Raw genomic sequence first — 25237 nt, 5'->3', positions numbered from 1 at the left:
GAGCCTGCGCGTCCAGAGCCTGTGCTCCGCAATGGGAGAGGCCACAGCAGTTAGAGGTCCTCGTACCGCAAAAAAAAAAAATCAGTGTTGGAGCCACTGGCTAGCTCTTTGGAAAAAATTAAAACTGCAGTAGTACTAAAAGAAAATTTGAGTACTTTTATGTTATTTGTCTGAGAGAAAGATTTCTAAGCAAATCAAAAAAGAAAGCACTCAAAGGAAAAAATTGATGTTTTCATTTTAAAAGACAAACTGAATTTTTTAAAAGGTGGGATATGAAAAAAATACTAGAGACACAGAAGGTCAACATACTTAATACGCAGAGTGTACATAAAAGAAATTATAAAAGCACTCTAAAATATTACAAAATGGAAATTAAGTACCATGGCTAATTATAAAATATATTAATATTATTACAAAAATAATTTTAAAATTCCAATAACACAAGCAAAACTAAAAAAAATAAACTTAATAAAGAAATACAGAAGTCATTTATAAAAAACAACTACACAATTTTATTGATGGACTGAAAATAGGGCTTAATAAAAGAAGTGATAAAACATACACTTACAAAGAAACTCAGTATTATAAAAATGTCAATTCTCCACAAAGTATAAGGTTACATACAAATACTAGTTTATAGCCAAATCCTAATCAAAATCCAAATGAACTTACTTTTGAACATAACAAAAAAGTCACTGCTGTTTTTTCTTAAGCAGTAGCCTGTATTATTTTTGTATTTTCCCCAAAATATTACTACCTCATCTAATACATAAAACAATGAAAAGGAAATTTGCAAAAGTTTGCTTTCATTCAAGATGGAATAACAGGGACTGGATTTACTCACCTATGTGAAAAAACTGGAAATCAGACAAAACATATTAAACAACAGTTTCAAGACTTTGGAAAGCAGGCAGGACAGGGATGGGATTCCTTAGATAGGGCATTAAAAAACTAAGATGACCCCTACAATATCCCAATTTTACTAAGTACAGGCAATCTCTAGGCCACAATGCAAGAAGGCAGAAACCTAACAGAGCCTGCCAATCTCACTGAATTGAAGAGACAGACAGTTTTGGGGTGAAGGTGATGGAGGAAAGATCTTTAACATTTATAGGGCAGGATAAAGGAAAGGAGGGAGCAGCAGAGAGAGAGCAAGAGAGACAGAAAGAACAAGAATGTGCACGAGAGGGCATGCATGAGTGCACATATGTGCTCTGGTGATCTTCAGAAAGGTTCCACTGAATCTTTGGGTGAATGAAAATGTGAGAAAAATACAAATACTAGGGCTTCCCTGGTGGCGCAGTGGTTGAGAGTCCGCCTGCCGATGCAGGGGACATGGGTTCGTGCCCCGGTCCGGGAAGATCCCACATGCCGCGGAGCGGCTGGGCCCGTGAGCCATGGCCGCTGAGCCTGCGTGTCCGGAGCCTGTGCTCCACAACGGGAGAAGCCACAACAGTGAGAGGCCCGCGTACCGCAAAAAAAAAAAAAAAAAAAATACAAATACTAGCCACAGTGGAAAGGCCACATAATACATGGAGCATTGGGTGGAATCTTCAGAAATTCATTTCCTTTGTAATGTGATAAATTAGTCCTACATTAAGGAAGTGCTGAACTCATTCAAACAAATATTAAGACTCAAAATGGATTCCAATTAGCTAAACTACATGTCAGAAGAAAGCCTAATACTACACTAAAGAAATACAACAAAAGCTGGAACCCAGCAACATAAAAGTTGCAAAGTCCGACATCCAGTAAAGCAAAACAAAAAACAGGCATGCAAATAGGAATATATGATCCACAGCCAAAGAAAAACCAATCAATAAAAACAGAACCAGAGCTGTCAGCAGTGAGGGAATCAACAGACAAGAACACTGAAACAGCTGTTTCTAAGTATGCTCCAAATGTTTAAGAAACTAGAGATAAACATGAATACAACAGAGAAACAGAAGCTTTAAAAAAAAAAAAAAAAAAGACCTAATGGAATGTTCTACCACATCACATATGTAGACACAATGTCTGGTTTTCCCATTTTTTAGTAGTGGTAAACATCGTTAGGCTTCCCTGATGGCTCAATGGTTAAGAATCCACCTGTCAATGCAGGGGACACAGGTTCAAGCCCTGGTCCAGGAAAATCCCACATGCCGCGGAGCAAGTAGGCCCGTGCGCTACAACTACTGAGCCTGAACTCTAGAGCCCACAAGCCACATCTACTGAGCCCACGCACCACAACTACTGAAGCCCGTACACCGAGAGTCCATGCTCCATAACAAGAGAAGCCACCAAAATGAGAAGCCCGTGCACCACAACAAAGAGTAGCTAGCCCCCACTGGCCACAACTAGAGAAAGCCCGCGCACAGCAACGAAAACCCAACGCAGTCAAAAACAAACAAATAAATAAATAATCGTGAGTGGTTTCAGACAGTGTCAACTTGATATGTCCATTATAAAGTTTCCTCTCAATTTTCCATCTATTAGTTTTCGCATCCATTTTTGATCAGTGGCTAGACCTAAAGTGTTATTAGGGGCTACTGAAAAAGGTATTTTATAATTCTAATTATTCCTACTGAATTTTTTTAACATCTTTATTGGAGTATAATTGCTTTACAATGGTGTATTAGTTTCTGCTGTACAACAAAGTGAATCAGCTATACATATACATATATCCCCATATCTCCTCCCTCTTGCGTCCCCCTCCCACCCTCCCTATCCCACCTCTCTAAGTGGCCAAAGCACCGATCTGCTCTCCCTGTGCTATGCAGCTGCTTCCCACTAGCTATCTATTATACATTTGGTAGTGTATATATGTCCATGCCACTCTCTCACTTTGCCCCAGCTTACCCTTCCCCCTCCTCATGTCCTCAAGTCCATTCTCTAGTCTGTGTCTTTATTCCTGTCCTGCCCCTAGGTTCTTCAGAACCATTTTTTTTTATTCCATATATATGTGTTAGCATACAGTATGGAGGTTCCTTAAAAAACTAAAAATAGAACTACCATATGACCCAGCAATCCCACTATTGGGCATATACCTAGAGAAAACCATAATTCAAAAAGAGTCGTGTACCACAATGTTCACTGCAGCACTATTTACAATAGCCAGGACATGGAAGCAACCTAAGTGTCAATCAACAGACAGATGGATAAAGAAGATGTGGCACATATATACAATGGAATATTACTCAGCCATAAAAAGAAGTGAAATTGGGTTATTTGCAGTGAGATGGATGGACCTAGAGCCTGTCATATAGAGTGAAGTCAGAAACAGAAAAACAAATACCATATTCCTACGGAATTTATCAGCTAGAGTACTGATATAAAGAAACACTCCCTTGTGCACCACAACTAGAGTCTGCGCGCCACAACCACTGAGCCCTCGCACCTCAACTAGAGAAACCCGTGTGCCGCAACTAAGATCCGAAGCAGCCAATAAATAAATAAATATTAAAAAAAAAAGAAAGAAACACACTCCCTCATCAACTATTTGAGCTCCTGGTACAATAATTTACACAAGAAAGGCATGAGAAAAGCTGCAATGGAGATGACATGATTGTATATTAAGTAAATTCTATACATTCTGTTTTTAGGGAATTCTCTGGCAGTCCAGTGGTTAGGACTTGGTGCTTTCACTGATGTGGCCTGGGTTGATCCCTGGTCAGGGAACTAAGATCCTGCAAGCAGAATGGCGTGGCCAAAATGAAACAAAATAAAGTATTAAAAGGAAAGAAATAAGTGAATTTACCAAGATTGAAGGATACAAGCTTAATATCCAAAAGTTAACCCTTTTACTGTATGTTAGCAATGAACAATCTGAAATCTTTTAATTCCATTAAAGGCAGAATAAAAACACAGAAAACTTGAGATAAATTTACCAAAACGTGCATAAGACCTGTACAAAACTGCCAACTAAAACACTATAAAACATTGCCAAAAAAATTAAAGATGTCCCAAATAAAATAAGATATATCCTGTTTATGGATTGAAATATTCTACAAATTCAATATAATCAACAAGTTGCCTTAGAGAAATTGACACGATGATTCTATCTACATAAAAATGTAAAAGACCTAAAATAGCTAAACCAATTCTGGAAAACAAGAACAAAGGTGGAATATTTTATATTTCAAGATATACTTTTATAAAGCTAGAATACTCAAGATAGTATGGCATCAGATTAACTTATAGATCAATAAAACAGGAGAGAAAACAAAATCAGACCCATATATATAAGTTCAACTGATTTTTTGAAAAAAGTGCCAAGGTAATTCAATGGGGGAAAAGATATTATTTTCTATAAATGGTGATGAAACAACCAGATATCAATACAGAAAAAAAGATCTTAACACCATAAAAAAAATTAGAAATGGATCAGAGAATATATATGAAACAATGGAAATTATAAAATTCTCATCGCAATAGACTTTTTGTACATGTCCTAGACAAGGGTTAGGAAGCTTCCTTCCACATATCTAATATTTTAAAAATTTTATCATGAATGGGTTTTGGGTTTTATCAATCTGTTTTTCTGTTTACTGAAAAGATCATGTAGTTTTTGCCTATTTTCTTTACTAATGGAGAATACTGCATTAATTGTTTTATGGATGTTAAAATTCCTTGCACTCCTAGGATAAACCCAACTTGGTCACAATGTCTAATACTTTTAATATATTCCTGGATTTGATTTGCTGTTATTTTGTTAATGATTTCTGCATGTATATTCAGGAGAAATAACAATTTGCAGTTTTCTTATGATACTACATCATCAGGACAATACTATACTCATAAAAGAGATCGAAAATGTTCTTTCTTCCCGTATTTCTTCATTAAATATTTGAAAACACAAGCAGTAAAGCCATCTGGGCCTAGGCATTTCGTTGTGGGAATATATATAATTATTAATTAATTAATTTATTTTTTATAAGTTTCTAATTCTTTTTGAGTGCATTTACAGTAATCTTTTTAAGATTTGCCCTATTTTTTGGTATACACTGGCTCATAAAATCCCCTAACAATACTTTCAATTTCTGTAGGATGGTAATATCCCCTTTCAATGCCTGATTTTAATAATCTGTGTCTTCTTTTTTAAAAGATCAGTCTAATGCAAGGTTTAACAATTTTGTTGATCTTTTCAAAGAACTAGCTTTTCATTTCATTAATTTCCCTCTACTGTTTTTCTGTTTTTTATTTCACTGATCTCCACTCAAACTTTACTTCTGTTCACTTTGAGTTTACTTTGTTATTGTTAAGCTGGAAACTTAAGATGATTGAATTGAGACCATACGTTTCTCATAAAAGTGCTATAAATTTCCCTCTAGGTCCTTCAGTTGAATTCCATCAATTACGATGCATGTTCATCTTCATTCATTTCAAAATATTTTCTAATTTCTGTTGTCAACTCTTCCCCGACCTATGGGTCATTTACAAAGGCACTGTTTCAATTCCCACATTCTGCTCTGATATTTATAATTCAACTCCAACATACTCAGAGGACAAACTCTGTATGATTTCAATCCTTTTTAATTTACTGAGACTTGTTTTATGGCCTAGAATATGCTCTATATTGGAGAATGATCTCTTAAGTCTAAAAAAAATTACGTATCAGATCAAAGTGGTTAATAATATTTAAGTTTTATCTTTATTAATTTTTCAGTCTAGCAATTCTATCACTTACTGAGAGTAGAGTTTTCAAATCTCAGCCATAACTGTTGATATGATTATGCGATTTTTCTTTAGTCCGTTGATATGATGGATTAATTGATTTTTGACTGTTGAACCAGCCTTGTATACCTGAGTTAAATCCCACTTGGTTACAGTGTGCAATTCTTTTTATTCATTTCTACCATATCTCATTCTGATTCTTATGTTTGCTCTGTCTCTTCCAACTGTGTTTTTTGCCCTTCAGAAGTCCTTGTAATTTTTTCTTGCTAGTCAGACATGATGTACTGGATAAAAAGAATTGCTGTTATTAGGCCTTTAGTCATATGCCAGTAAGGTGTGAGGGAAGGGGAAGCATTTTATAGTTCTATGATTAGGTCTCATTCCTTTAGTGAGCCTTTGCTTGTGGACTGCGAACTTCACACGTTTCTCAGTTATTTTCCTTCTTTTAGGTGGGACAGGATTGCTAGAGTGGGCTAGCGCTGAGTTACTTCCCTTTCTTTATACGAAAAGCTAGAGCCAACATGAGTTGGGTATTCCCTTTCTGCAGGTCTGTTAGGCTCTGCTGGAATAGTTTCTCCTAACAGCAGACATTCTTAAGAAGAATGCTGTGGCATATTTCAAAATGTTTCCTTTTACCTTCCCCCTGCCAGGAGCACATGGGCTTTTTCTCTGTTATTCACCATGAGAACCTGGCAGAGATCTGTGAGGTAAAACTCAAAGTGTGGAGATCCCTTCAATGACACTGTCTTCCTGGATTTTTTAACTCTCAGAGTAGTCCATACTGAGCTTCCAGCAGTTCATCAATTACAGTTCAATTGGGGCTTCCCTGGTGGCGCAGTGGTTGAGAGTCCGCCTGCCGATGCAGGGGACACAGGTTCGTGCCCTGGTCCGGGAAGATCCCACATGCCGTGGAGCAGCTGGGCCCGTGAGCCATGGCCGCTGAGCCTGCGTGTCCGGAGCCTGTGCTCCGCAACAGGAGAGCCCACAACAGTGAGAGGCCCGCGTACCGCAAAAACAAAACAAAACAAAACAAAAAACCAATTACAGTTCAATTTTCCCTACCCTGGCACTAGCTCCCTCAGAGATTGCTGCTTTAAATTTTGATTTTCTGTATTTGTCTGTCATTCTAATTTGGGGACAGCAGTTTGCCCTTGTTACCTCACTTACCTTATGGATCTAAGAAAGGTTACTGATTTTTCAGTTCAACTTTTTACTTGTTATTAGGACGGAGTGGCAATTTCCAAGATTCTTACATGGCCTAGTGGAAACTGGAAGTCCAGGAATATTTTGAATCTACAGATTAATTTGGGGAGACTTGCACTTAATAATATTTCATCTTCCAGTATATGAACATGGATTGTTTCTACATATATTTATATCTTCTTTAATTTCACTTAGTAATATTTTACATTTTTCATTGTACAGTAAGTCCTCTACGTACAAACCTTCAAGTTGTGAAATTTCAAAGATGGGAACATGGGTTTGCATGTCCAATCACATAAGTTAGTTTACATGCCTGGCATACACTGTCATGTGTGTGCATCCTCTACAAGTGGTTGTGCTTTTGTGTACTTTACTGTATAGTACTGTATAAAGTACAGTAGTACAGTATCTTTATTTCAAGCCCAGGATGTCCGGAAGTAGGCGTAAAAGCAGCGGTGATGTAGCTGGTACTGTACTATTATATTTTTCAAGGTACTGTACTGAAAATTAAAAATGTTTTATTTTGTTTTTTGTGTATCATTTGTGTGAAAAGTATTATAAACGTATTACAGTACAGTACAATATAGCTGACTGTGTTAGTTGGGTACCTAGGCTAAATTTGGTGGACTTACAAACAAACTCTCAGAATGGAACTCGTTCGTATGTAGGAGACTTACTGTATAAGTTTTACACTTTATAAAATTAATGAAATTTTAATTAATTGTTAAATTACTTAATATTTTTTCTTTTTGATGCTATTCTGAATGGCACTGTTTCCTTAATTTCATTTTTATTTTATTCATTGCTAGTATAAAGAAATACAATTGGTTTTTATACATTGATCTTATATCCTGTGACCCTGATATACTCTAAGTTCTAGTAGTTAAGTTTGTAGGTCCTTAAAGTTTTCTACATACAGAAACTGGTAAAGGCAGTTTTATTTCTTCCTTCCCATTCCATAAGTAACGCCCATTCATGATAAAACTCTCAATAAACCAGGAATGGAGGGGAACTTCCTCAACTTGATAATGACTATCAACAAAGCACCAACAGCTAGTATCCCACTTAATGGTGAGAAACTCAATGCTTTACCAAGAACAGGAACTTAGTAATGATGCTCCCTCTCAACCACTGTTTTCAAGATGGTATTGGAAGTCCTAGCTAGTATAATAAGATAAGGAAATAAAAGGTATACAGATGGGAAGGAAGACATAAAACTGTCCTTGTTCTCAGATGACATGATCATCTATGGAGAAAACCTGAAAAAACTTACCAAGAAAACTCCTAAAACTAATAAGTCATTATAGCAAGGCTGCAGGATACAAGGTTAATATACAAAAGTTAACTGCTTTCCTATATACCAGCAAGAACATGTAAAATTTGAAATAAAAAACACAATGCCATCCGCATTAGTATCCCCCCAAAATGAAATAGTTGACCCTTGAACAACGCAGGGGTTAGGGGTGCCAAACCTTCCTCAGTCAAAAATCTGAGTATAATTTTACAGCCAGCCCTCCATACCGGCAGTTCCACATCTGCTAATGCAACCAACCTCGAATCCTGTAGTACTGTAGAATTTAGTGCAAAGTATCTATGTGTAAGTGGACCTGCGTAGTTCAAACCAGTGTTCTCCAAGGGTCAACTGTACTATGGTAAAAATCTAACAAAATCTACATAAAATCTGTATGACAAAAATTACAAAACTCTGATAAAAAATATCAAAGAACTAAATAAATGAAGAGATAGTCCATGTTCATGGACAGGAAGACTCAATGTTGTGAAGATGTCAGTACTTCCCACTTGATTTATAGACCTAACACAATCCCAGTCAGAATTCCAGACAGTTATTTTGTGGATAAATAGTCAACACAACATTGAAAGAGATGAACAAAATAAAGGGCTGATGTTACCAGACTTCTAGATTTACCACAAAGCTATAGTAATCAAGACAGTGTGGTAATGGTGAAAAAATAAATACATAAATGGAACAGAAATAGAGAGCCCGGGAATAAACCTCAATAAATATAGTCAACTGATCTTCGACAAAGGAGCAAAGGCAGCACATTGGAGCAAAGTTAGTCTTTTTAACAAATGATGCTGAAACAACTGGATATCCACACGTAAAAAAATAATTTAGACACACACTTCACAAAAATTAACTCAAAATGGACCACAGACCTAAATGGAAAATGCAAAACTATAAAATTCTAGAAGATAACACAGGAGAAAACCTAGATGACTCTGGCTATAGCAATGACTTTTGTAAATAAAATACTAAAGGCATGATACATAAAGTAGTAATAGAGAAGCTGAACTTCATTAAAATTAAAAACTTCTGCTCTACAAAAGACACAGTTAAAAGAGTAACACAAGCCACAGACTGGGAGAAAATATTTGAAAAGGTAATTCTGATACAGTAAGTCCCCCTACATATGGACCGTCAAGTTGTGAACTTTCAAAGATGCGAACGTGTGTCTGCATGTCCAATCACGTAAGTTAGATCACCTGTCTGGCATACACTGTCACGTGCGTGCATCCTCTACAAGTGGCTGTGCTTTTGTGTACTTTACTGTACAGTACGTACAGAGTACAGTAGTACAGTATCTTTATTTCAAGCCCAGGATGTCCACAAGCAAGTGTAAAAGCAGCAGTGATATAGCTGGTACTGCTAAGAAGCACCAGCTGTTGTACTGTACTACTGTACTTTTCAAGGTACTGTACTGTAAGATTAAAAATGTTTTACTTTTTGTGTTTGATTTTTATGTATTATTTGTGTGAAAAGTATTATAAACCTATTACAGTACAGTACTATATAGCTGATTGTGTTAGTTGGGTACCTAGGCTAACTCTGTTGGACTTAGGAACAAACTGGACTTACGAATGCACTCTTGGACCAGAACTCATTCATATGTAGGGGACTTACTATAAAGGACTGTTATCTAAAACATACAAATAACTCTTAAAACAACAATAAGAAAACAAACAACATAATTAAAAAATGGGCCAAAGACCTTAACAGACACTCCACCAAAGAAGATATACAGATGACAAGTAAGCACATGAAATAATGTTCCTTATCATATGTCATTAGGGAAGTGCAAATTAAAGCAACAAGACACCACTACGCCTTATGAGAATGGCCAAAATCCAGAACACTGACAACACCAAATGCTGGCTAGGATGTGGATCAACAAGAACTCTCATTCACTGCTGCTAACAATGCAAAATGGTACAGCCACTTTGGAAAACAGCTTGGCAATTTCTTACACAACTAAAAATATTCTTACCACATGACAGTAATTATGTTCCCTGGGTATTTACCCAAAGCAGTTGAAAATTTATGTCCACAGAAACACTTGCACCTGTATGTTTCAGCAACTTTATTCATAACTGCAAAAACTTGGAAGCAACCAAGATATCCTTCAGCATGTGAATGGATAAATAAACTATGGTACATTCAGATGACAGACTATTATTCAGTGCTAAAAGAAATGAGCTGTTAAGCTATGAAAAGACATGGAGGAAACTTACATGTATATTTCTAAGTGAAAGAACCGAATCTGAAAACACTACATATGGGTATGATTTCAACTATATGACACTGTGGAAAATGCAAAACTATGAATACAATAAAAGGCAGTGGTTGCCAGGGGTTGGCGGAAGGGAGGAATTAACAGGTAGAACCCAGAGGAATTTTAGGGCTGGGAAACTACTCTGTACGATACTATTGGGTTGGTCAGAAAGTGCCTTCAGCTTTTAAGTAAAAATAAAAGACACATTTTTCATTCTCGCCAAAAACTTTACTGAACAACATATTCACTGTTTTGTTCCACTACCTTCTGACATTTTTCAGGCAACTTCATAATTCCATCTTCCCAAAACTTTTTATCTTTTTGAGGAAAGAACTGTTCCAGGTGCCTTTTACAGTCTTCCAGGAAATGGAAATTTTTTCCATTAAGAAAATTTTGTAAAGACCAAAATAAATGGAAATCAGAAGGTACCATGTCTGGTGAATGCGGCGGATGAATCAGAACTTCCCTGCCAAGCTGTAACAGTTCTTGCCTGGTCATAAAAAAAACATGCTGTCTCGTGGTATCCTGATGGAAGATTATGCGTTTTCTGTTGACTAATTCTGGACACTTTTCATCAAGTGCTGCTTTCAGTTGGTCTAATTGGCAGCAGTACTAATTGGAATTAATCGTTTCATTTTCCGGAAGGAGCTCGTAATAGAGGACTCCTTTCCAATCCCACCATATACACAACATCACCTTCTTTGGATGACGAACGGCCTTTGGTGTGGTTGGTGGTGGTTCATTTTGCTTGCCTCACGATCTCTTCTGTTCCACATTATTGTACAGTATCCGCTTTCATCTCCCATCACAATTTGTTTTAAAAATGGAACGTTTTCATTACGTTTAAGTAGAGAATCACATGTGGAAATACGGTCACGAAGGTTTTTTTGCTTAACTTATGTGGAACCCAAACATCAAAGCGATTAACCTAACTGAGCTGGTGCAAATGATTTTCAAAACTTGATTTGGATATTTTGAATATGTTGGCTATCTCCTGCGAGGTATAATGTTGACTGTTCTCAATTAATGTCTCGATTTGATCACTATCAACTTCAACTGGTCTACCTGACCGTGGAGCATCATCCAGCAAGGAATCTCCAGCATCAAACTTCACAACCCACTTTTGACATGTTCAATCAGTCACAGCACCTCCTCCAAACACTGCACAAATCTTTTTGTGTGTTTCAGTTGTATTTTTACCTTTCTTGAAATAATAAAGCATAATATGACAAAAAATGTTGCTTTTTTCTTCCATCTTCAATATTAAAATGGCTGCACAAAAATTCACCAATTTTGATAAGTTTTTTAAAAATGCACGCTGATATGACAGCTGTCACATACAATCTAACAAAATTGCTTTGAATGAAGTTTAAGACAACTAAGTGCTACTAGAGCCACCTTATGGGAAAAAAATGAATGAAACTTTTGGCCAACCCAATATAATGGTGGAAATATATTTGTCCAAACACACAGAATGCACAATACCAAGAGTGAACCCTAACATAAACTATGTACTTTGGGTGATAATGATGTGGCAATGCAGGTTCATCAACCATAACAAATGTACCACCTTGGTGAGAGAAGTTTATAATGGTGTAGGCTATGCATGAGTAGGGGCAGAGAGTATATGAAAAATCTCCATACTTTCTGTTCCATGCTGTAAACCTAAAATTGCTGTAAAAAACACAGCCTATTTTGAAATAAACAATAAATCATTTCTTATGAAAATCCCATCAGGATTTATAAATCAACAAGCAGATCCTTATATCTATATGGAAAAACAAGGGACATAAAACAATCAAAACCATTCTAAAAATGATCAAAGTTGTGAGACTTACAATACTGATTTGACAACTTACAACAAGCCACAATAATTAAGACAGCAGATTGGTACCAAGATAGAAAAATAGTTAAATGGAACAGAGTAAATATTAGTTCAGAATAAACAAACATATATACAGTCTACTGATTTTCAACAAAGGTACCAAGGCAATTCAATGCCTTTTCATCAAATGGCACTGGGTCAACTGGCTATCCTTAAGCAAAGACAAAAAGAAACAGAAACAAAACCAAAACCAAAACCAAAAATGAAGTTATAATAGACACAGGCCAAAATATAACAGCTGAAACTGAAAACCTTCTAGAAAAGAATCATAAGAGAAAATAATTGTGGGATTAGGTTAAACAAAGATTTCTTAGATATGACACCAAAACCTCAATCCTCAAAAGAAAAAACAATAAATTGAATTTCATCAAAATGCAAAATATTTGTGCTTCAAAAGATACTCTGAAGAAAAAGACAAGCCACAGAAAAAAGAAAATATACACAAATCATACATCTGATAAAGAACTTGTATCCAAAACATCTAAGTTCTTAAAACTTGATAAGACCAAAAAAAAAACAATTAAAAATCATACATCTCATAAAAAACTTGTATCCAAAGCATATAAATTTCCTACAACTTGATAAGACAAACAATATAAACGAAAAATGGAGAAACACTTTGAACAGATATTTCAACAGAGGTATAGGAATGCTTCATAAGCACATGAAAATATCCTCAACAATACTACTCACTACTGAAACACAAGTTAAAATCACTGAGATACTGTTAAACACATACTAGAATGGCAATAATCAAAAGACTGTCAATATCAAGTGATGGAGAGGATGTAGAAAAACTAAATCCATGATATGTTCCTGGTCAGTATGTAAAATGATAGTCATCTTTTAAGCAATTTGCCCCTTTCCTCAAAACTTAAATATATATTTATATGACACAGCAGTTCCAATCCTGGATATCTACAAAAGAAACAAAAATACACAGCCCATGTAAAGCCTTGTATGTGCATCTTTATAGCAGCATTGTTCATAAAAGCCCCTAAAATAAAACAATAAAAATTTTCAAAATTTTCATCTTCTCATGAATGGCTAGACAAAATGTGAAACTTTATAGAATAAAATACAATTTAACAATTTTTAAAAAAGGAAAAGCTACACCTGTTATGGGCTAAAACAGGGATAAACCTCAAAAACATTATGCTAAGTGAAAAAAGTCAAAACAAAATACCACTTTTAAATATTTGCAGGAGGTAGATATTGAGACAGAAAGTGTACCAGATTAACTGCAAAAGCGCATGAGGAACTTTTTCAGGTAATGGAAGTCTTCTAAAACTGTGGTGCACCAATGTATACATTAATTATAAAGTATTAAACTGTAAACTTATGATGGGTGAATTTTTTTTTTTTTTTTTTTTTTTTTTTTTTGCAGTACGCGGGCCTCTCACTGCTGTCGCCTCTCCCGTTGCGGAGCACAGGCTCCGGATGCGCAGGCTCAGCGGCCATGGCTCACGGGCCCAGCCGCTCCGCAGCATGTGGGATCCTCCCGGACCGGGGCACGAACCCGTGTCGCCTGCATTGGCAGGTGCACTCTCAACCACTGCGCCACCAGGGAAGCCCACGATGGGTGAATTTTATGCTATGTAAATTATACACCAGTAAAGCTATTTTTAAAAAACTGTCTGGGACTTCCCTCATGATGCAGCGGTTAAGAATCCGCCTGCCAATGCAGGGGACACGGATGGGTTCGATCTCTGGTCCGGGAAGATCCCACATGCCGTGGAGGAACTAAGCCCGCACACCACAACTACTGGGCCTGTGCTCTAGAGCCCGTGAGCCACAACTACTCAGTCTGCATGCCGCAACTACTGAAGCCCACGCACCTAGAGCCCGTGCTCCGCAACGAGAGAAGCCACCGCAATGAGAAGCCCGTGCACCACAACGAAGAGTAGCCCCCACTTGATGCAACGAGAGAAAGCCTACACTCAGCAACAAAGACCCAATGCAACCAAAAATAAATAAATAAATAAAACTCTTATTTAAATATTTTAAAAAAAAAGAAAACTAGGAATATACAAAAGAGAATATTTACAAATTTGGAGTAGGCAAAGATTAGTTAAAACACATAAGTACTTCAAGTAAAAAGAAAAAAATCATCCTTTGGACTTTATCACATTTAAGAAGTTACCACTGAAAAATAAAAAGGCAAGACACAATCTGGGAAAAATATCTGCAATACACATAACTCACAAAGGACTTTTATGTATGATATATAAATAACTACTATAACTCAAAAATAAAAAGACCACCTCAAAAGAATTGAGTTAACTTTCCACAAAAGATACATGAGTGGTCAATAACTACATGCAAAAATGCTAAATAGGATTAGTTATCATGGAAATGAAAATTTATACCAAAATGAGATCCCATTACATACACACCAGAATAGCTAAAATTAGAAGACTGACCATCATTTCAAGTGCTGAAGAGGATGTTGAGCAAATGGAATTCTCCAAAACTGGTAGTGGGAATGTAAATGATAAAACCACTCAACAAAACATTTTGGCAGTTTTTTTAAAAAGTTAAACATATCTACGATACAACTCAGCCACTGTACTTCTAGGTATTTACTTAAGAAAAACAAAAGCACCTATTCACACAAAGATTTGTACATAAATGTTCACAGGTGCTTTATTTGTAACAGCCAAAAATTGGAAACAAACTTCATGTCTTTCGATAGATGAAAGGATAAATACCTTGTGGTATATCCACACAATGGAATACTGAGCAAATTTACAAAATGAGCTACTGGTATACACAGCAACATGAAGGAATCCCCAAAACATTACACTAAGTGAAAAATCTTAGCTATAGGGCTTCCCTGGTGGCGCAGTGGTTGAGAGTCCGCCTGCCGATGCAGGGGACACGGGTTTGTGCCCCGGTCCGGGAAGATCTCACATGCTGCGTGCGGAGCGGCTGGGCACGTGAGCCATGGCCGCTGAGCCTGCGCATCCGGAGCCTGTGCTCCGCGACGGGAGAGGCCACAACAGTGAGAGGCCCGCGTACCACACACACACAAAAAAAAACACCTTAGCTATTAAAAACTATACAACATATTATTCCAATTATATAAAATAGTCGGAAACGTGAACTGATCTATATGCCAGAAAGCAGAGCAGTGGCTGCCTAATGATGAGAGTGCAGGAAAGTAGAGATTACAAACAGGCAACTAGATAAAGGACATCTACGAAAATTTTAGAGTTATGATTATACTTGGTGAAAAACTCAATGTTTCCACCTTTCCATCACCAACTCCCCTTTTGGACTGAGAACAAGTTAAAGATGTCTACTTTTACTATGTCTCTTCAACATTGTACTGTAGTTTCTTCCCAGTGCAACAAGGCAGGAAAACAGGTCGGGGAGAGGGGGCAGGCATTCACATTAGGAAAAGAAAGAAGCAAAACTGTCTATTCACAGATGACAAAATCACTTATTTAGAAAATCCTAAAAACCTATAAAACAGCTACTGGAACTCATATATGAATTTAGTAAGGATACAAAATATAAGATGAACATATGCAACACCTGAACACTGAATAATACAAAACATTGCCATGAGAAATTTAAGAAGACCTAAGTTAATAAGAGTGATGCATCTTGTTCATGGTTCAAGAGTTGACTGTTAAAATGTCAACATTCCCCAAACTGGTCTAAAGATTCAATGCATTCCCAAACAAAATCCCAGGCTTTTTTTTTTTTTTTTTTTTAATTAACAAACTGATTCTAAAATTCATAAGGAATTATAAAAAACCTATAGTAACCAAAACAACTTGGTAAAGTTGGAGGACCCATACTACCTTATTTTGTGATTTATGATAAAGGTACAGTTGTCAGGATAATGTGGTACTGGCACCAGGTAGAAAAATAAATCAATTAAATTTAAACAAATATAAAATAAAAAGTTGAGCTCACTGGTTTGCAGGGCAGAAATAGAGACACAGATGTAGAGAACAAACGTATGGACACCAATGGGAGAAACTGGCGTGGGGGTGGTGTTGGTGGTGGGATGAACTGGGAGATTGGGATTGACATATATACACTAATATGCATAAAATGGATAACTAATAAGAACCTGCTGTATAAAAAAGTAAATAAAATTCAAAAATTCAAAAAAAAAGAGTTCACACCAAAAAAAATTTTTTTAACAAATATGCAAAGGTAATTCAGAGAAAGGATAGTTTTGTCAACACATACTGCTGGACTAATTGAATATGCATAGGTAAAAAACTGAAATTAGACCCATATATCACACCATGTAAAAAAACTAGCTCTAAGTAGATCACAGACCTAAACAGATTATAGTAAAATCTAAAACTATAAAACTTGCAGAAGAAATTATAGAAGATAATTCTTAGTGACCTTGGGTTAATAAAAGATTTCTTACATACAACAAAAGCACAGTTCATTAAAGAAAAAAAAAAACTTGATAAACTGCACTTCATCAAAATTAAGTTCTTCAGCACTTTGAAAAACAATTAACAGATGAAAAACACAATCCACAGACTGGCAAAAAATATTTGCAAGTTACACACCTGTTAAAGGACTTGTATATAGCATATATAAAGAACTTCTGAAACTCAAAAATAAGAAATTAAACAACTCTGCCAACCCCCCGACACCCCCCACACACAAGCCACCCTTCCCCAAATGGGCAAGATTCAAAAGGACACTTCACAAAAGATATATGATTGACAAATAAGCACATGAAAAGATGCCCACCATCATTAGTCTTTAGGAAAATGCAAATTTAAATCACAATCAGATATCACCACATACAAATTAGGATATGTTAACTTAAAAATACTGACCATACCTAGTGTTAGTAAGGATATGATGCGGAACAGCTGGAACTCTCATGCACTGCTGGTGGGAGTATAAAGTGGCACAACAACTTTGGAAAAGAGTATGGAACTTTCTTAAAAGGTTAAACATCCACTACATCACTAGCTATTCCTAGGTATATACTCAAAATAAATCAAAGTATGTGTCCACATGAAGACTTCTAACCCAGTTATTCCATTGCTAAAAATTTACTCAAGAGAAATGGAAGCATATGTCCATATAAAGACCTGGACACAAATGTTCATAGCAACACTAGTTAAAAATAGGATAAAACCTAAATGTCCACCAGTAGTTGAATGCTAAACAAATAGTGATATATCCAAAAAAAAAGGATACTGCAATAAAAGTTAAATATTGATATGCATAACATGGATAAACCTCAACATGATTTTATTGAGTGTAAGAAACCAGAGAAGAAAAGAGTATATATTATATGCTTCACCTTGTATAAAATTATAAAAAATGTAAACTGATTTATAGTGACCCCCCCCCAAAAAAATATCAGTGATTCAGTGATCTCTGGGGATGAAGGGACAGAGCAAGGAAGGATGAGCAAGGTTTACAAAGAGACCTGAGGAAACTTTGAGGGGGTTGGACATGGTAGTTTTATGGGTGTATACATATGTCAAACTTATCAAATTATAACTTTAAATATGTGCAGTTTAGTTTATGTCAATTATACCTTAATAAAGTTGTTAAATAGGACAGACTTAAGAAACTGAAAACGCAAATCAAATGAGATAAAAATGCATGCAATACCTGTCAGCTTGCATCATGAATGTATTCAAGATTTCTACAAAATAATAAAGACTAATAACTCAACCTTAAAACAGGCACACGCACGTGCACACACACACACACACACACAAACTTAAAGAGATACTTCACAAAAGAATATAGGGCAAGCAATGGCCAATAAGCACAAGGAAAAGTGCTCAATATCATTATTGAGCAGGAAAATGAAAATTAAAACTACTTCACAGTGACTAGAATAGCTAAACTAAGACTGAGGACACCACATGTTGATGACTATGTAAAAATAGGAACAGGGGCTTCCCTGGTGGCGCAGTGGTTGAGAGTCCGCCTGCCCATGCAGGGGACACGGGTTCATGCCCCGGTCCGGGAGGATCCCACATGCCGCGGAGCGTCTGGGCCCGTGAGCCGTGGCTGCTGAGCCTGCGCGTCCGGAGCCTGTGCTCCGCAATGGGAGAGGCCACAGCAGTGAGAGGCCCGCGTACCACAAAAAAAAAAAAAAAATAGGAACAGAACTCTTATCCATTGCTGGTAGAAGTCTAGAATGGTACAACCACTGTGAAACACAGTTCAGCAGTTTCTCACTAATAGTTTCTCTATTAAACTTCAAGACACATCATAAAGCTATGATAATTACAACAATGTGCTATTCAAGCAGGATAAACAAAACCTAATGGAATAGGAGCCCAGAAATAGGTACACAAATATGTGGATATTTTTGAAAAAGGTGGCACTGAATGAGAGTGGGAGAAGAACATACAGGAATCCACATGGAAAATCATGCAACACTATGCCATACACAAAAACCAATTCTAAGTAGACTACAGTTCTAAATGTGAAAGGAAAACGAGAAAAATTCTAGAAAGTAAAAAAGGAAAATACCTTCATGATCTCAGCTACAGAAATATTTTTTAAGCAGAGAAGACAAAAAGGAAAAGACTGAATTGCTCTATTTAGAGTTAAGAACTTGTGCTCACCCAAAGACATTACTAAAAGAATAATACAAGGCACAGAGTAGGGAAAAGAAATGTGTAATATAAATAATCAAGCAAGAATTTTTATTCAGAATACACAAAGAATTTCCACATCTCAATAACAAAAACACAATGCATTAGAAAAATGAGGAACAGACTTGAAGAAGCACTTTACAAGAGGTTATTTAAATGAAAATGTACTCACTCATCAACAAGCAGTAATATGCAAAGCAAAACTAAGAGATACACACATACACACACACACACACACACACAACACACTCAACAGAATAACTGAAATTAAGCAGTCAAAAAAAATAAAAAGAATGACAATACTAAGTGTTGTTAAGGATGTGGAACAATAGGAATTCTCATGCACTGCTCCTGGGTGTGTAAATTGGTACATCCACTTTGGAATACAACTTGCAATGAACAATTAAAGCTGAAAACAGGCACATCCTATAAGCCAACAATTTTCTGATAGGTATACCTACAGAAATGTAACATGTGCATCTAACGTACAAGAATGTTCACAGCTGCTTTACTTTTAATAGCCCTCAACTATGGAAACAATGAAATACTCTATGAGAATGAACTAACTACATGCATAACACAGATGAATCTCATAAACATAACATTAGGCCAAAGAAGGCATATAAAAAGAATGGAAGAGTATATTCCTATTAAGTTCAAAAGTAACCAAAACTAAACTACAATACATATCCTCAGGCTAAAATTCTATAGCTATTCAAGATTGATTAAGATTTAGGAAAATGATGATCTTTGGGGGGAAAGCAAGAGAGCTGATTTGAGAAACGACAAGCAAGGATCCTTCCAGGGTGCTGACAAATTTCAATTTCTTGATCTGAGAGTAGTGATTAGGCAAATGTTCAATTTATACTAATGCATTAACATGTACATTTAGGTTATCTGCACTTTTCCCCATTTATTTCACAATAAAGGAGTTAAAACTACTGAATAAAGTTCCTACTTGGGTCAGAAATAGGAAAAATAAGAATATGTATTTGTTTTTGTTCACATATATTTAAAAAATCTAGAAAGATATGTAAGACATTAATAAAAGTGGTTAGCTTTCTACACAGGTGGGTTGAATGGTGTGGATAATAATAAAAGTGGGAATAATACTTCTTAAAGTACAACTTGTTATACTGTTTTGACTTTCGAACAGTACAAATTCATTACTTTATCAAAAAAAATTATTCTAAAAATTACGTCTGTAGAAAAAGGACAATGCTATTTACAGTGCTGGTGAAAGGTGATTAACCCTTCCCAACCTCAATGACCAGAAGAGTGCCTGACACATGCAGGCACTCAATAAATATTTTCTAAATGAATTATCTCTCAGTGCTTGAGATATTCTGACTGAAATACCTGTTCCCTCCTTCTTTGCCGACCTAATCCTGCTTATCTGTAGAATCCATTTCCACAGTTGCCTCCCCAATAAAGTTTTCTTCTAGTGTCACACAACAAGGGCCCTTTTTAAACAAAGCAGTCATCCCATTCCACCAAGTTAAGTCAGTCTTTTTTTCTTAATGCCAGTGTCTTACATGGAGATGACGATCAATGCTTATTTGCTGCATAAATGAATGTTTCAATCAACACACGCATTAAATTTTATTTAAAAATCACAGTATGGGACTTCCCTGATGGCGCAGTGGTTAAGAAGCTGCCTGCCAATGCAGGGGACACGGGTTCGAGCCCTGGTCCGGGAAGATCCCACATAACACGGAGCAAATAAGCCCATGCACCACAACTACTGAGCCGGCGCTCTAGGGCCCGTGAGCCACAACTACTGAGCCTGCATGCCACAACTACTGAAGCCCGGGCGCCTAGAGCCCATGCTCCGCAACAAAAGAAGCCATCGCAACGAGAAGCCCACGCACCACAACGATGAGTAGCCCCCCACCACCACCACAATGAGAGAAAGCCCACACACAGCAACGAAGACCCAACGCAGCCAAAAATCTAAAAAATAAATTTATTTAAAATAAATAAATAAATAAAAATCACAGTAATGAAGTCCTTGTTTTCTTGAGCTACACTGAAAATTTACGGTGACAAATAGAAAATGGACTCAATTCTAGAAAACACTAAATCCGTTTCAAAAGAAAGACAATGATATTTCAGATTTGATTTATTCCTTTTCTCCTTTGTTTATTGTAAACTGTAAAATATATTTTATTAGTTTAAATTACATATAAAACTTCATTACAAGATAAGGGGCTGCACTTTAGATGCTTCATTAAAATATATGCAAACTAGAGTTTAGGTGATAAATGCTACAAAAATTCAAGGACCTGCCCCCTCAGTCAAATTTCTGGGAGTTCCATAATTTGGGGCATGACAACATATCACCTACAAGGTGAAATACAAGTTGCTGCACCTCATACCATTTAGCACAAAAGAAGAGGCACAATGTTTGGTTAGTTTTCTCAGATTCTGGAGGTAACATAAGGTGTGCTACTTTGACCCATCTTCAGAGTTGCCCATAAGGCTGCCGCCAAGTTCAGGACACCGTAGAAGCCACTCTACTACTTGGGCCTTATGATCCAGCATATCCAATGATGGATTATTTAGTGTTCACGGCAAATAGTGATATTCTAGGGAGTGTCTGACAAGCACTAATATAAGAATGACAGTGCAGGTCTCTAGAATTTCTGAAATATCCATGTTCTCTTCTGCAAATAACATTCTACTTTCCAGAAACAATTTCTGGCTTGCTACTGGGCGTTGGTAGAGGCTGAATGCCTAACCATGGGACATCAGGTGACTATGCAGCCTGAACTTCCTATCATGAACTGCATTCCTAGCCATAAGGGTTGGGCATGAGCAGTAGCAATCTATTATCAAATAAATATGGTATATAAGAGATCAAGTTTACCCAGGTCCAGAATAAGTTGCATGAGCAGGTGGCTCAGACTCCTTCAATACCAATTCCTGTTGCATTGCCTCCTCCACCTCAATCTGTGCCTATGCCCACCCAGGGAGTCCCTTATGACCAAGTGACCGAAGAAGAAAAAACTTGAGCCTGTTTCACAGATGAGTCTGCACAACATGCTAGTACTACCCCAAAGTGGACAGCCCCACTCAAAGGTGACCCTGAAGGAAGGTAGTGAAGGAAAATCCTTCTAGGGAATAGAACTTCAAGCAATACATTTGGCTGTCCATTTTATCTGGATTGAGAGAGGCCAGAATTATTAGATCAATATCTAAACATTCATGGGGGCAGTTACTAATGGTTTGGTTGAATAGTCAGAGACCTGGAAGGAAAAGGACTGGAAGACTGGTAACAAGGAAGTCTGGGAAGAGGTATATGGAGGGACCTCTTTCAAAATGGATACAGACTTTGAAGATACCTGTGTACCCTGTGAATGCACACAGGGCATCCACTGTAGAGGTAAACAAAATAACATGCTCTACGGATGTCAATCAAACTCTTTCTCTCCAGTCAGTGCTTGTTCAATGGGCCCACAAATGAAGTGGTTATTGTGACAGAGATGGAAAATATGCAGCGGCTCAACTGCCAATGCTACTGCTGGGTACCTAATCTGCCAAGAGCAGAAACCAATACTGAGTCTCTGATATGGAAGCATTCCTCAGGAGGACTATTTAGTCAGCTAGAGGCAGATTATTTACACTGAACCTTTTCTATCATGGAGAAGGACTATATTTGTCCTCACTGGAACAGGCATATATTCTGGAAATGATCTGCCTTTCCTGCCCATAATGCTTCTGTCAGCACCACTATCCACAGGCTCACAAAATGCCTATCTATTGCCTCGGCACTCTAGACAGCATCATTTTCAATCAAGGTACTCATTTTGCAGCAGCAGAAGTACAGCAATGGTTTGTCTCCCCCAACAGCCAGAATACATGGCTCTGATATTCAAGGCGTGGAAATAGGAGTGGCTCTTCTCACTGTTATACTTAATAATTCATTCACAGAATTTTTACTTCCCCTCCCTAAAACTGTGAGCTCTGCTGGTTTTGATTCTTAGTCTTAGATTATGTCTAGCTATGGAAACACAGCAACGGTTCCACTGAATTAGAGACTTCCACCTGGCCGCTGAACCAAAAGGCAGGAAAAGGGGTTATTCTGCTGGCCTGAGTGATTGATCCCAATCACCAAGGAGAAACTGAGTTGCTGCATACAATGGGGGCCAGGAGAACTACATCTGAAGCCCAGGGGGTTCATTTAGGCTCCTTGTAGTACTTTCAAGTCCGCTGTTAAAGGTTAATGGAAAACTAACGGCAACCAAAGACGGGGGGTGGGGTGGGCAGGATAATTAACGATCCTTCAGAAATGGAAGTTTTGTGCCCATCATCAAGTAAAGAACGCAGAACAGCTGAAATTCTGGCTGAGGCCGGAAGTACTGAATGGGTGGTGAAAAAAAGGAAGCGAGAGATACCAACTACGGGCTTGTGACCAGTTACAGAAACAAGGACTATATATTGTGTATATGTCTGGAGTTGTGTAAATGTTAACCATTTTCTTCTTCCCTCTCTTCCCCCTATTTACTTTATATATAAGTTGTTGGAGGTGAACTTTACAAAGTAGTTTGTAGTTAATAGAATATTCAGAGTACTGTGATGGAATATGTAATAAACAGCGAGTAATGACTGTTGGGACTGTGCATCTCCTTATTTTGGGGAGAGAGTAGGAACTTCTTTACTTATATGAACGATAGCTACATCTTGTTAGGTGGAAACAGAGTTGGATGGAAGCTCAAATGTGTTCAGAATGAAAACTGAGTAACCAAGAGAGTGGACTGTACCATTTATTTATTGCCTCTCAAGTTCAAATGTATTTGCTCTCAGTTTCAAATTTACTTTGTAATAAAGCATCTGGATTTAGTCAAGATTCTCCTTTGGCCAGCTGGAAATGTTAAAGCTCTGTCACTAAAGAGTGCTAGTACAGGGACACCGCAGTAGGAAAGTATTCTTTGCTCTGTGGTGTATGTGTGTGTAAAGCAAAGGGAGGTCCTATCTCCAGCCTCAGGGCCCATCTGCACCCTGGGCCGGGTGGGGGTGAGGGAGGATTTTATTGCTTACCAGTCCTGGTCAGAGGATCTCTTCCTACCAGCCCTGACTCAATAACTGTGGACAGCTCTGGCCCAGGGCAACCAAGTGAACTTCTCCATTAGCTATTGGGCTACAAGTAACATATTCACCAACAAGTTCTGAATTTTAGTTTTGGGGAGAGGGCTCCCCTTTCAAGTTTGTTCCTTCCTTGGGTACTCTCTCCCTTAGTTCCTTTATCCTTCTTAGTACCTAACTTCTTAAAGTAGTTAATAATTCTTTAAACTGTCCCTGTTCAAATTACTGTTTGGTTTCTGTCTACTCACTGATAAGGGAGTAACAAATACCTTAATATCTAGAGAAATAGGCTGTATTTTTATAACCTAGAAAACCACTATTATTGCTTGTCTTATACTAGGTAGTGCTCATATCTGTTGATTACCATAATGATCATATCCCAACGCTATTATAATGAACAGAAGCCAAAAATTATTTGATGCTTAATATATGCTAAGCATTATTCTACGTATTTTATTTGTATTGACTCATTTAATCCTAACAATAACCTATTACAAGTATCTCTCAAACACAAAATATAAATCTCCTACCTAGGAACTGCTCTCTAAATAACGATTAAATAGACTTCTACAATCATGTTTGCTGTGAAGTTCATGATGGTTACAGTAAAGCATTCCATGACTTTATTGTTTTAAAATCTCATACTATCAGGAGTTCCCTGGCAGTCCAGTTGTTAGGACTTGGTGCTTTCACTGCCGTGGGCCTAGGTTCAATCCCTGGTCGGGGAACTAAGATCCCACAAGCTGAGTGGTACAGCTCAAAAAAAGAAAAAACAAAACAAAAAAAACTCATACTATCAATTATTTAAAAGATAAACTTCATTGTCTCGATCACAAACTCATGGTGAATTATTGTGGCTGATTAATGGCTACATAAAGTCCTTGACTATTCCTAACAGCAGAAAAGGGTGATAAAATATTCACAAGAACAATACTAATAATCTTAAAATATAACTGCAGTCAGTATCAGCCCAGCTTATTCTGTGTCAGTAGCTAACTCATTACAAATCACTAAAGTGACTTTCAGAAACAGTGGAAAGGAACAATACCCAAAAGGCTTAAATAACCAAGAACTATTATGTATTTCATTTGTAAAAACAGTCAACAATATGCTTTATACTACTAATCAAGAAGTATAGATTTCATTTAACCAAAAGTTGATGATATAAAGTTTTAAGAATAAAGACATGGCTTTAAAAATGGCATCAAAACTGAGATGTCTCA

General features: G+C 37.0%; 1 protein-coding gene across 5 annotated transcripts in view; it reads right to left on the bottom strand.

The window, feature by feature from the left end:
* Positions 1 to 25237, bottom strand: part of RAPGEF6 (Rap guanine nucleotide exchange factor 6) — a gene marked incomplete at both ends in the record, with an annotated part of 241187 nt that overhangs the window by 182684 nt on the left and 33266 nt on the right. The gene's annotated exons all lie outside the window — the stretch shown is intronic.

Source organism: Hyperoodon ampullatus, assembly GCF_949752795.1.
Source record: "Hyperoodon ampullatus genome assembly, chromosome: 4".
Taxonomy (NCBI): domain Eukaryota; kingdom Metazoa; phylum Chordata; class Mammalia; order Artiodactyla; family Ziphiidae; genus Hyperoodon; species Hyperoodon ampullatus.
Note: the sequence above shows the minus strand (reverse complement) of the source record. Positions and strands in the feature narration are given on the sequence as shown.